Source organism: Balaenoptera musculus, chromosome 3 (assembly GCF_009873245.2).
Source record: "Balaenoptera musculus isolate JJ_BM4_2016_0621 chromosome 3, mBalMus1.pri.v3, whole genome shotgun sequence".
In the NCBI taxonomy this organism is placed as follows: Eukaryota; Metazoa; Chordata; class Mammalia; order Artiodactyla; family Balaenopteridae; genus Balaenoptera; species Balaenoptera musculus.
The window spans coordinates 51,139,436-51,152,697 of record NC_045787.1 but is presented as its reverse complement, the minus strand read 5'-3'; the positions used below and the strand labels follow the sequence as shown (position 1 = coordinate 51,152,697).

Below are 13,262 nucleotides of genomic sequence, written 5' to 3'. Positions count from 1 at the left end.
GTGATGGTGGAATGAACTGGGAGATTGGGATTGACATATATACACTAATATGTGTAAAACAGATAACTAATAAGAACCTGCTGTATTAAAAGAAAAAGGATATGAGGGAAGAATTTTACAGTTAAAATGATAGGTTACTGGGACTTCCCTGGTGGCACAGTGGTTAAGAATCCGCCTGCCAATGCAGGGGACACGGGTTTGAGCCCTGGTCTGGGAAGATCCCACATGCCGCAGAGCAACTAAGCCCATGCACCACAACTACTGAGCCTGCGCTCTAGAGCCCACGAGCCACAGCTACTGAGCCCGCATACCACAATTACTGAAGTAGTAGTTGTGCCTAGTAGAGGTAGGAGCCTGTGTGCCTAGATCCCGTGCTCCGCAACAACAGAAGCCACCACAATGAGAAGCCTGAGCAATGCAACGAAGACCCAATGCAGACGAAAATAAATTAATTAATTAATTTAAAAAAAAAAAGATAGGTTACTAAGTACTTGTCAGGATGCATACTAAATTATAATACATGAGACTATACAATTTAATATATTTATAATTCAATTTTCACAAAAGTGCTATTACTCGTTCATCTATAATTATACACCTAGAAGATATACCACACCATCTAAAAATCTATTAGTAATTTTTAAAAAGTCTTCAGTAGAATGCAGTAGGTAATAAATAATTAAAATCAATCTCCTCCCTCCATTTAAGTATCCAGATAAGAATACAATGAAAGAAATAGCCCCATTCATAACAGCAGCAGCTCTCACCTTCCCTCCATTAAGTTTTTTGGAAATAAGCTTAATGAAAAAATATACATAATTCTTAACAATAACAAAAAATATGCATACTAATAAGAAACATGGATATGACAAGAAAAAAATCATAAAATCCACTGAAGGGCATAAAGTATTAAATAAATGAAAAATTTACTTTCCTAGAAAGAGATAGGCTATTGTAAAGGTATCAATTACTTCTTAAACTATCTATAAATTCAAGCACTCTCAATCAACATACCAACAAGAAGTATTTTTAGAACTTAATGATTCCAGTTCACCTGGAAAATTTTTTCAAAACTAGAGTAATAAACTGACACTTCCAGCTATTAAGCATACTATAATGAGGAGGGGTGGAAAAATCAAGTGAGCATAGTATTATAACAAAAACACAATAAATAAAAAAGAAGACTTTCATATAGATTAAGTATATTTGGGAATTTTCTATCGATAAAGATAGAATTTTAGAAGTAAAAAAGATGATTTATTCAACAAATGGTGTTACAACAACTGGTTAGAAATTTGGAGAGAATCAATCTAGATAATTATTTCACTCCTTAAGCCAAAGTAAGAAAACTTAGATTATTATTTTTATAATCTTGGCATTAATCCTTTCTAAGAATACCCTTAAACCCAAAAATGCACAGACTGACAAATATGACTACATTAAAATTTAAACTTCTAAATAGCAAACACCATAACCAAAGCATATAAGTAACAAGTCAACTAAATCCATGTAGAACACAAAAGGCATACAAATATGTAATATTCCTAAAAGAATTTTTACATTTAACTTGCCAACATCACAGTAAGTTGCAACCTGACTCCAAAGCCTATGTTATATATATACTATACTATGCTGCCTGTCTCAGATTTGCACAAGTACTTTAGCTAATATCCAATTTGTTCAAGAATGCTCATAAAGAGGTACTCTCATATACAACTGGTGGAAGTATAAATGGATACAAACTCTTCAGAGAGAATTTGATTCTATCAATTTCAACTACACACATAGCAAATGCACTTTAGGTATTTATCCACCAGAAAAAATTCATACAAGTGTAAAAATTTACATGCAAAGAATACAAGAATAAACTTATATTCTGTACAGCATTGTCATGTATATGAAACAAAATTCATATTTATGGCAAGACAAGAGAAATTTAAATGTAAAATTTTTCTCTGCCCTCTCCTCACACTGTGCATTGTGTATCCACATTATGCATTGACGAAACCTCCCCCATCAGCAGGAATACCTGCTCAACCATAAACAGCAACATTCTGCCAGCATCAACACGACAACTCAAAGGATACCATTCCTTCTTGATCTTGTAAAGGGTCACATGACCCACCACAATAGCACTTAAATCTGGATTATGTAAACTGTCAATAATTTATCATACAGCCCTCTGTCTCAAAAAAAACTTATATACTATGTGTTGACTTCTAATAGGTGGAATAGTTCTCAGAGCTTTCTGAGATGCTCTTCCCAGGTTATAATCCTCAAATTTGGCTCAAATATAATTTTCCAATTCTTAGATGGACTGATTAATTTTTCATCAACATGTATAACAACCTAGAAACAATTCTAAAGCTAATTAACACATATACATACCCACTATATCCCCTTATATATAAATGAAATATATCTTCCATTTTTATTTAAAGATACTTACACATGTACACACATGCACACTTACATGTTGGAATACATACAGAAGTCTTCAGAATAAAAAACACACCGAGGATCTCTGGGAAGTGGAATTAGAGGGAATTTTCATCTTCTATATTATAAATTTCTGTATTTGAATTTGTATAACAAGTAAGAAAAAAAAAATTAAGGTAATTGTTTTAGCCCTTTGCCTAACAAAAGCCTCTCAGTGCTTGTACCTTGTCCAGCCCTCCAAGCCTACCCTAAAGTATGTCACTCTATAGATACCTAAAAGATTGAATTGATAGAAACGGTACTGATTTCAACAACCAAGTTCAAAAAAGATAAAGAAGACAGACAGACTCTCAGCGTTTCTGGCTTGGGAACAATTTTCAAAAGAAAGAGCATACAGGACATTATGCTGCTATCAGGTATCTCTGACCCATCGAACTGCAACTACTATACACAGTCTCTGATATTCTTCAGCTAGCCCCAGGACAATTAACTAAATCTTTTCAAGTCCCCAGAGATTAACAGGGCACCCAAAGAATCCGTTTGTTGCCACCAGGATCCTTATCTTTTCCTAAAAGACTGAGAGTAAATCTACTCTAGCCACAAAAAGATATCCCAATATGCCTCTAAAATCACTTCCAAAATCTCCAGGGATGGGGGAAGTCAAACCAACTTATTCTAGACTGGGTGATAGCCTTGGCAAGGAGATTCATTTTTAGATTACACGTTTCTTGTGTTGGCCCTAATACAAATGACACAACTTTCTCCCACCCCAGCCCACAGCATTCTAGAATTGGTCTAAGGTTTGAAATTCCAAGGACACAATTATCAAGAAAATAAGATACACGCTCCAAACTTTGGGATTATATAAACAATAAAACCTTCATATGGAAAAATACAATTGCACCAAAATCACTGCATTCATACTAAAATCAAGCCCCAACATTATCTCCACAAGGAACCTATCCAACATAGACCATAAACGTACTGATTCATTCCATCCACCTTTCATATAGTAACCTTGAATTGCTAAGGAATGAAATATTTCACCTAAGTATATTTTACCATGTGCTACATTTTAGAATTTTATCCCTTTAGAAATACGTCAAAAATTAACTGGACTACAGGGACTTCTGGCTGAAAATGTCTGATCAAATGTTTAACTCATCTCCCTCACCAAAAAAAAAAAAAGTACAGAAACAAAACTAGTTCTCACTATCAGAAAAAAGTTACAAATATGGAAAGGGAAAACACTAGAATGAACTCTGTGGTGCTGGATTAGAACCAGAAGTACCATTGCGAAATCATTCTATATTTACAGAAATATAGATGTAAATGTGAATGTGTACGTGTGCGCACATAAAAATATCCCCTACCTCTATATGCTAAGAAGGCCAGGTGCAGCAACACCCCAAGAGCAATGAGCACAAGAAGTGCCCCAATCTTGGCTTCTAAGTACCATCTTCCACTAAAAATAACTGGAGCAAGTTTGAAGTTAAGTCTGGAACAGCATATTGTGCTAGATACAAAAAAGTGCTCAAAGAAGGAAGAGGTATGTCAAAAAGAAAATAAACCAGCTGGAAGGGGTTCCCACTAGCCTAATCAACAACAATTTAAGTACCAAAATAAATGATAGTAGATTATAACTCAGTGAATATAATAGGTAATCATGAATAGACAGAGATGTAAATAAAGGAATACATTAAAAATCTGATGAGGAAAAAAATATTTACATAGTTTCAACACCTAGCCCAAAAATATTTATTAATTACAAATGAGAAAGGAGTACCTTGACATAGGCGATGTCTGGCACTTACAACCTTAATCACATAACCAATTCCTATCAATAGTGGGACAACTGAAATTGCCTGGCACCTGATAAGATACAGGAGAAGAATGCAACATCACTTCCATGATAATCCTGCCAAAGATCTAATAATGAAAATCTAATCAAAATCTAATTAAAATGTCAGAGAAATGCAAATTAAGGGTTATTCTACAAAATAGCTAGAGCTATAATCTTCAGTGTCAAGTCAGTCCCCTGAAAGTAAAGATAAAAACTGTTCCAGATTAAAGAAGACTAAAGAGACATGACAACTAAACGCAATACATGATTCTACTTTTAATCTAAAAGACATTGGGACAATTTGTCAGACTGAGATGTTAGTAATGTATTCTTGTTAACTTTCTAATTTAATAGTTATGATGTTATTATGTAGGAGAATGCCCTTGTTTGTAGGAAATAAACATTAAAGTATTTGGGGGTGATGAGGCATCAGAGATGGACAGCTTACTATCAAATGGTTCAGGAACAAAAAAAACTCTTTGTACTATGCTACTAACTTTTCTGTGTATCTGTCATTGTTCCAAACTTTAAAATATGAAAAAAAAAATTACAAAAAAAAAAAACTATAGTGGCACTAAAAAACCTAGGAGGGGTACATCTACAGATAAGAACAGAAAGGAATTTGTAGAGAATAAAAAGTGGATTGGGGGGCTTCCCTGGTGGCGCAGTGGTTGAGAATCTGCCTGCTAATGCAGGGGACATGGGTTCGAGCCCTGGTCTGGGAAGATCCCACATCCCACATGCCGCAGAGCAACTAGGCCCGTGAGCCACGATTACTGAGCCTGCGCATCTGGAGCCTGTGCTCCGCAACAACAGAGGCCACGATAGTGAGAGGCCCGCGCACCGTGATGAGGAGTGGCCCCCGCTCGCCGCAACTAGAGAAAACCCTCGCACAGAAACGAAGACCCAACACAGCCAAAATAAATTAATTAATTAAAAATAAATAAAATAAAATAAAATTTTAAAAAAACTGGATTGGGGCGGGGGGCGGGGGGTGGGGGGGTGGAAAGGGCGGATGACAACAAAACACATCTGAAGAACCAGATACACAAGACAAGTATAAAGTGGGATCTCCAAAAAGGATAAGTTTTCTTAGCAAGAAGCATTGGAAGAAGTGTGTGTCCCGGGCAGTCAGCCAGGTAATAAAACCATAGTAGAACAGCTGCATGGCTAAGGCCTCCAGCACAACTCTCTATACTGTGGGAGATCTGACATTTGGACAGTATAACTGTGAAATAGGGGAATATTATCTCCTGAGGGACAGGAAATATGAGTAAGAGGACAAGCTACCCTAAGGAGAAACCCATTAGCTAAATATACCAAAGACAGAAAAACTGGGATTCACTTGGGCTGGGGAAATACACTTAAATGACCAATACAGTATAGTCTGGACCATCATATAAAACTTTACAATGAAAAATCTAACATTTGAGGAAAAACCAAAAGCATGATGGATATACCAAGCACAAGAACAAACTTCCTATATTGTTAACAGAGCAAACAGAAGTCAATGTAAAAGTAATATATATCTCAGAGATTCAAGAGCTTATGTGTGGACCAAAAATACAACCAAAAAATAAAAATCAACTACTATGAAAATGCAAAGCAAGAGTTCTTAGAAATTCTATTTTCCTTCCCAAAAAAGTAATGAAATAATTGAAAAGAACTGAAGACCAAATTAATGAGCTAAACAATCAAGCCTCAGGATTCTCCCAGAATGAAAAAAAAAAAAAAATCAAAGCAAGTAACAAAAGCTCCACAAATCCCAACATCCACCTAAGTTCTCAAAGTGTGGTCAATGGGCCCTGGAAGTCCTGGGAGACTTTCAAGGACTTTTCACGGTCAATACTATTTTCATCATAATATTAAAACATCATTTGCCCTTTCGCACTATACTGACAGCAACAGTGGGTAAAATCGCTAGCATCTTAGCACAAACACAGTGACATCAAGCTCGACTAGCACCATTACATATTCCCAGATTTCTTTTCAAATGCCACTTTCACTTAAGTATATCTTTAATGAAGCAGTAAAAAAAAATTTTTTTTTTTTTTAATTTGGTCGTGCCGTGTGACTTGCGAGATCCTAGTTACCTGACCAGGGATCAAACCCCAGCCCTCTGCAGTGAGTCCTAACCACTGGACCGCCAGAGAATCCCCCTCCCAAATTAATAATTTTATTAAGTCTCAACTCTTCGATACATGTCTTCTTCATATTCTATGTGGAGAAATAGCAATCTTGAGGAAGAGCACTTGTGTATATTACTTTGAGTTGTGAACTAAATTAGCCTTTTTTTAATGGAACATTTTGACCTTAAAGAGAGAATGAGAAATTATGGTTATATAGACTTAGGAATTTGGCACACATTTTCTCAAAAATAAACCAAGTAAGCCTGTAACTTCAAGGGAAAAACACTGACAGTATTTGTTACCAATGATTAATATTCGAGCTTCCAAGTGAAAATTTAGAATTGTGGAAAACTTGTATCTGCCACCCTGAGCTTTACAGCTTCGTATTAAGGACTTCTGATGAGATTACTGGTGACATTAACAACTTTTTTGGTTTTGTTACTGCATAATGAAATGTGTCAACTTTGGGGAAAAAATGTATAACTCAATGAACCTGTATTTCCCAAACAACCAATACACGGTGTTACAAAATCATAAACAGGTGAAAGATTCATTCAAAGTGCAAGGTATACCACGGATTTTCAGATAACAAGAAATGGAAAATTCAGTGATATGGTTTCAGATTCAACACTGCAGCTCTCCTTTAAAAAACTACCACTTGTCAAATGTTGGCTAAAATACCTCTTCCTTTTCCAACCATGTGTCTGTATAATACAGGATTTCTTCATATACTTCAACCAAAACAATATATTGCAAGATTGAATGCAGAAGCAGATACGAGAATCAAGCTGTTTTCTATTCAACCAAACACAAGAGACTTCCAAATACATATAACAATGCCACTCTTTGCTAAAGATTTGTTTTGGAAAACAGGTTTTTTTAAAAAAACCTAATTTAATTTTTTTAATTAAAAATATTTTTATTAAAAGAGGGTTACACTAACAGGCAATGGTTTATTATTTTTTAATTAATTTTTAAAAATTTGTAATACAGGAAATATAATAAATATAACCCACATAAACTAATGCTCTGTGGGGTTCTTAGCAAATTTTAAGAGAGTAAAGGGATCCTAAGACCAAAGAGTTTGAGAACAGCTGCCTTAGGGCTAGTTACTATTACTTGTAATTATACTATGCTATAATAGAGTGAATCCTCCTAAGGACAAATAAAATGTATAAGGCACTCATCCGCAAAGCAAGTTGTCTGAGACTACTCTATTTTTTTAAATTTTTTATTTGTATACAATTTTTAAAGGTTACTTTCCATTTACACTTACTACAAAATATGGGCTATATTTCCCATGTTGTGAGACTACTCTGTTTTCTAAGTTACTCAGACTTCTTTTCCACTCTTCTATTCCCTCACTGTATTGGGTTGGCCAAGAAGTTTGTTTGGGTTTTTCTGCAACATCTTATGAAAAACCTGAACGAACTTTTTGGTCCACCCAATACGATAGGCCCTAGCTTCATGATGCTGTCAGTGTGCTTTCTCACCTCTTCTAATACATCAAAAAGGCAGGAAACAGCTCAGTATAATCAAAAACAAATGGGCTCTGAATAAGGATGTCCCTATGAATGAAGTCCCCAGATTTTATTACATCTGTTTTGATTACTTAAATGTCTCTTTTATTATTTTCTAGTTCTTCTACTACACTCTATATACCTTAAGTCATAGGTAGATAAATAACCTCCAGATAAGTAGAATCTTCTTTTATTAACTTAACTTTTAGATATTCTTTCCTACTGTCTCACATACTATCAATTAGAAAGCCTGGAGTGGCCTTCATCCAATGGTACCTGGAACAAAATATGAAGTGAGAAGAATAAAGTGAGTGATAGAATTCCACTCTGCTTATTTCATAAAAACAGACAAAAGGAGGCAATTTCAAAAATTTAGGGACACTGACAGAGAAGACACCTAATTTGGAGGTAGGACAGGAAGGAAAGGAACAAATAGAGAAGGGAGGTACAGAGGTATAAGCTTGTGTGTTTTAAGAGGCCGAAAGCATAATAAAGCAAGAAGGTATTGGGGGGAGGGTTAATTAATATAAGAATACATAACACCATGATATTATCTTAACAGAGGTAAATCTGGTGATATTAAAGAGAAAAAAAGAATTGAGGAAACAAAACATAAATAAAAACAAATACACTGATGAGTATTAGGTTAATACTGACATGTAAACTGAGTTGGAATGAAAAGGGATATACAGAGTTCAATGGAGCTGAGCAAATAAATATTTTCTACTCATGTTTTAAACAACTTTTGAAGTGATAAGCATAGACTAGTAAAGTTCAAAAAGAAAAGGGCAAAATATAATTAAAAAACAAGAACTGAACATGAAGAAAATAGGGGAAGTAAATGAAGCTATAAAAATACGAGATAAAGGAATTAGAAGAGAAAGCTGAATAACAGCTAGATTTCTTTTTTTATAAAGACAGAAAAAGTTAAATCTGAAAAATGATGTAGTACATTTCAAGCGATGATAGGCATCAAGAAATAAACAAAAAATAATAGGGAGTAAATCACAGAAAAGTAGAAGGTAGAAGTGCTGAGCTTATTTCCTTAGACAATTCAAAAGTAGATATTATAGAGCATAATCCACATACACATTTTTCATGGCAAACAGTGTGCATTTAAAAACTGAATAATAGGGACTTCCCTGGTGGCGCAGTAGTTAAGAATCCACCTGCCAATGCAGGGGACACGGGTTCGAGCCCTGGCCCGGGAAGGTCCCACATGCCGAGGAGCAACCAAGCCCATGCGCCACAACTACTGAGCCCGTGCGCCTAGAGCCCAAGCTCCGCAACAAGAGAAGCCACTGCAATGGGAAGCCCGCGCACCGCAACGAAGAGTAGCTCCCACTCGCCGCAACCAGAGAAAGCCCGCGCACAGCAACAAAGACCCAACGCAGCCAAAAATAAAAAATAAATTAAATAAATAAATTAAAGAAAAAAATCCGCATGGGACACAGGTTCAAGCACTGGTCCAGGAAGACCCCACATGCCGTGCAGCAACTAAGCCCACGAGTCACAACTGAGCCTGCACTCTAGAGCCCGCGAGCCACAACTACTGAGCCTGTGCGCCACAATTACTGAAGCCCACGCGCCTAGAGCCCATGCTCCACAACAAGAGAAGCCACTGCAACTAGAGAAAGCCCGTGTGCAGCAACAAAGACCTACCGCAGCCAAAAAATAAACTAATTAACTAATTTTTTAAAAAAACCTGAATAATCTATTATGAACAGCTAAACACGGGTACAATATACGTTATCAGGAAAGGAAAAGAGAAAGGTATCTTTAGGACTTTATAACACAGGTGTTCCCAGAAAAAAAAACAAGACATGTGACAGAGAAATGGATGAGCAACGGAAAAAAACGCAAGCAACAAGTCTGTTTAAAGAGAATCTAGGTAAGCAGCAATTACAAAAAAAAAATTACTTTCCTATCCAACATCGTTAAAATCTGCATAATCCCAAATACTTTGTAAACACTGCCATAATCTATTTCTAAGCGAAAAACAGCTTAAACTCTAAACCATGTCATCTATAAACAATTATTTAAAATAAATGCCCAAATATGCACCTAATTTTCTGAAATTTTCATGTGTTTCTTAAAGGTATCATTTACTACCAAGAGCTCAATACCAATATTCCTAAAATACCTGAATTTTAGAGATTTACCAATGATACATGCAAAATGTCTCTAACTATAATTATCACTTCATTAATAAAAAACATGCAATAAAAATTTGCTTTCCGTATTTGAACCGCTGTAAGCTTTTTATACATGAAAAGTTTGTAATAGTTTGTTCTCAAACAGCAGGCAGACTTCATAACATAATATTTGAATTAATTAGTTGAAAGATTAAGATTATCACTATGGAATACTCTTAAGTACCTTCAATAAACAGTGCCATTAAGAGCGCATTTTGCGCAAACACCTTGGACGTACTCTAGATTTGCCAATTTAATCTAAGAAAACCCACACAATGTTAACAGTATCCAAAATTTGAAGACATTTTTAAATATTTTAATTGATTATCATCTTTTTTAAACCTCTTTTCACTGTCACATTTTAAACGAGACTTTGAAAAATATTTATAGTTTGACAATAGTATAAAACCTAAAATTCATTACGTTAATTCAGTGCTAACCTAATAAAATTCTAAGTAAACTGAAAAGTAAATTTTGTTTTGTTAAGGGGAAAAAAAGGACTCAAAGGCAACTACAAAGGTGAACATCTCACTTTTAAAAATGTATTGTCTGCATTTAAACATACTATTGCTCCCTCAAGGAAAAAAAAAAAAAAATCAAGAACTATATTTAAAAACAGGGATTTATTTAAGTAGGTATTTTCAAGGGCTATAATACTTTTTATAAGTAAAATTCACTAATGCAGAGAAACATTTTCGCAAAGTGATAATTCTCTATAAAAGACTTGCTCTATTGAGGTTTTGCTGCTCTGAAGCCAAGTATAAACCATATAAGGAAACCGAAGTTCAATGCCATTTATTTTGTTCCCCTCTTTCAGATGCCCAAGAATAACCTCTTTCGCTGCCTGATGATACGTCCCAAAATCATAAAGTAGATTAGTTATACGCTTTAAATTTCTTGATAAAGCCACTTTGACCTAACAGGAATTACCTGATGGGTCACAAATCTTACCAACAATTTAAAAAATTAAAAAAATTTTAAAAAGGAGCTCCAGAGACTAAGCTCTAGGGAAAAATTCAAAACAGTACAGAGTAAGACTTAAAAGATTCCCATTTTGAAATATACTTGTGAAATAATTTGATCCTGTCCTTTAAGACCTACCTTTTCTCTTCTTTGAACTAAAGAAAGCCACCTATTTTTCCTTGAGGTAGCATGGGCAAATAAACATCAGTTTATATTTAAGATACACCTACCAACAAAATACCATATTTATTTAATATTTATTCAAAAGCACAGTACTATCTTTCACCTCCCTTTACCACAAAAGTACTGGGGGGGAAACCAACCTTAAAAAGACACACATTAAAACACCACTGAAGAAACCGTTTGTGTTTGCTGCGACCAAAACTAGTTTCACCTATACAGACTACCGACTGGTTCAGAAGTGTTTACATCTATAACTGACTGGTGGAATGTCCCCCTGCTTCACTAATCCCTGCCCCCAAAGCAGATACTCATCACTTTCTGGGCGGCAGAACCAGCCAAAACACTTGGGCCAACACAAAAATGTAAATACTGTACTATTCAAAAAGCACAGCTGTTTATCACAATCAACGTGATGCCCATGAAAATTGTTTCAAGCGTTCTACTTCCCTTCCTGTATCTTCTGTTCTGAACTGCACAGAAGTCCTAACAGAACCAAACCACTTACAGGTGTTTACGTTTGTTTTTTAATTATAACTCTCTCTTTGTCCATAATACTTACTCCCTCCTTTTTCTTTCTACTAAGTCAGTGACAAGAAAAACCTAGCCGACAGTTGCTTTCAATTAATTAACCCAACAAGTATTATCAAGTTCTAAATGTCTGAATGGAACAAGTTATTGAAGAAATGTATTACCCACCTAGAAAAACGACTAAGAATGGCAAAGGTTTTTGGCTTATAAGATCCAAATGAAATATACCCATAAAGGTTGGTACTAAAAAAATCTCTATATACAATTAAACACAAAAGCCAAGTAATCGGTAACAGTATAAACAAATGTGGCAGCCATCTCAGCAGCAGCAAATCCCTCCCCGCAGTGACCTAACTTTCTTCCAAAACAAAAAGTTGCCAGGTTCATCAACTTAATAAATCAGAAATATACATCGTATATGTTCCGGGAAACTAAAACTTCTGGACCTTGTGCCGAACAAAGGCACTCCTTCCTCGCATTGCTGAAAACTTTTCGACCCACCGCACTCTTACAACCTCTTCTAAAATAACCAGAGTCCAGATGGTAGAAGAGGGAATAAAATCAGTTCTACTATTCAGCACCCAAAACACTATCCAGTTCGACATCAGAAAGGGAGAATCTAGGTGAACTTCAGAAAAAGTGAAAAACGCTAAAGTTCCCTCACTTTCCTGGCCCGGGAGCTTTGTGACTCGTAGACACTTGTGAAAATTACCTTTCGGTCGGGCAGTGTCTCAGGGCCGCTTATTCAAGGCTTCGCCTGACATGATTTCCTTCCCTTCATTAGTCACTTCGGATCCAGCCGAATTTCTCTCTCTGGTGAGAGCGGATGTGAAGTGGCCTCCCGCAGTAGGAAGAGTAGGTGGCTTTGGTGGGGGCTGGGACGCAGACTGGTTTCCTGGTCTCGAGTTTTGCAGGAGTTTCCCAGACCCAACTAGGATCTCCGCCGAAAAACAAAAACTTTTCACTCGTGACACCGCCCGGAATTACCGTGCGAAACTCACTTCCTGCCGTGGCGAGCAGCAGGATCCAACTCGGTCCAGGGGAACCCGGAAAACCAGCTCCACGCGCGCCGGGGAGGGGGAGGGCAGGGGGCGTCAGCTGCCAGCCTGGGACTCCGGGCGACCCGCGCGCCCCGACACCCGACGGCGGCCGAACCTGGCCGGCGGGGGGCGAAGACGCCGCCGGGGTGCTGGGCGAGCCTCGGCCGCGCTAGGCCGCCACCTCCTTCTCGCCGCCGCCCCCGGAGCCGGGCGGCGGGGTTATTGTCTCGATAGCGCCTGCCGCGCCCTTCGCCTGCGCCGCCGCCGCGGCCGCCCCGAGCTAGAGCCGAGGGGCCGGACAGGCTCGATGGCGGCCCCCTCCCCGGGCCGTCCGTCGGGCCGTCCGTCCTTCCGTCCGTCCCTCCCCGCTTTCCCTTCTCGCCCTCGAGCCCTCTTCTCCTCCCTCTCCCGTTTCCCCGCCG

General features: G+C 37.3%; 1 protein-coding gene across 1 annotated transcript in view; it reads right to left on the bottom strand.

The window, feature by feature from the left end:
- ERBIN (erbb2 interacting protein) overlaps nt 1-12,645 on the bottom strand; it is a 110,919-nt gene extending 98,274 nt beyond the window's left edge. The window contains exon 1 of the mRNA XM_036848760.1: nt 12,513-12,645. The gene's annotated coding sequence lies outside the window, so the exon portion shown is untranslated. The remainder of the gene's footprint in view (nt 1-12,512) is intronic.
- Between the last annotated feature and the right edge of the window lie 617 nt (nt 12,646-13,262).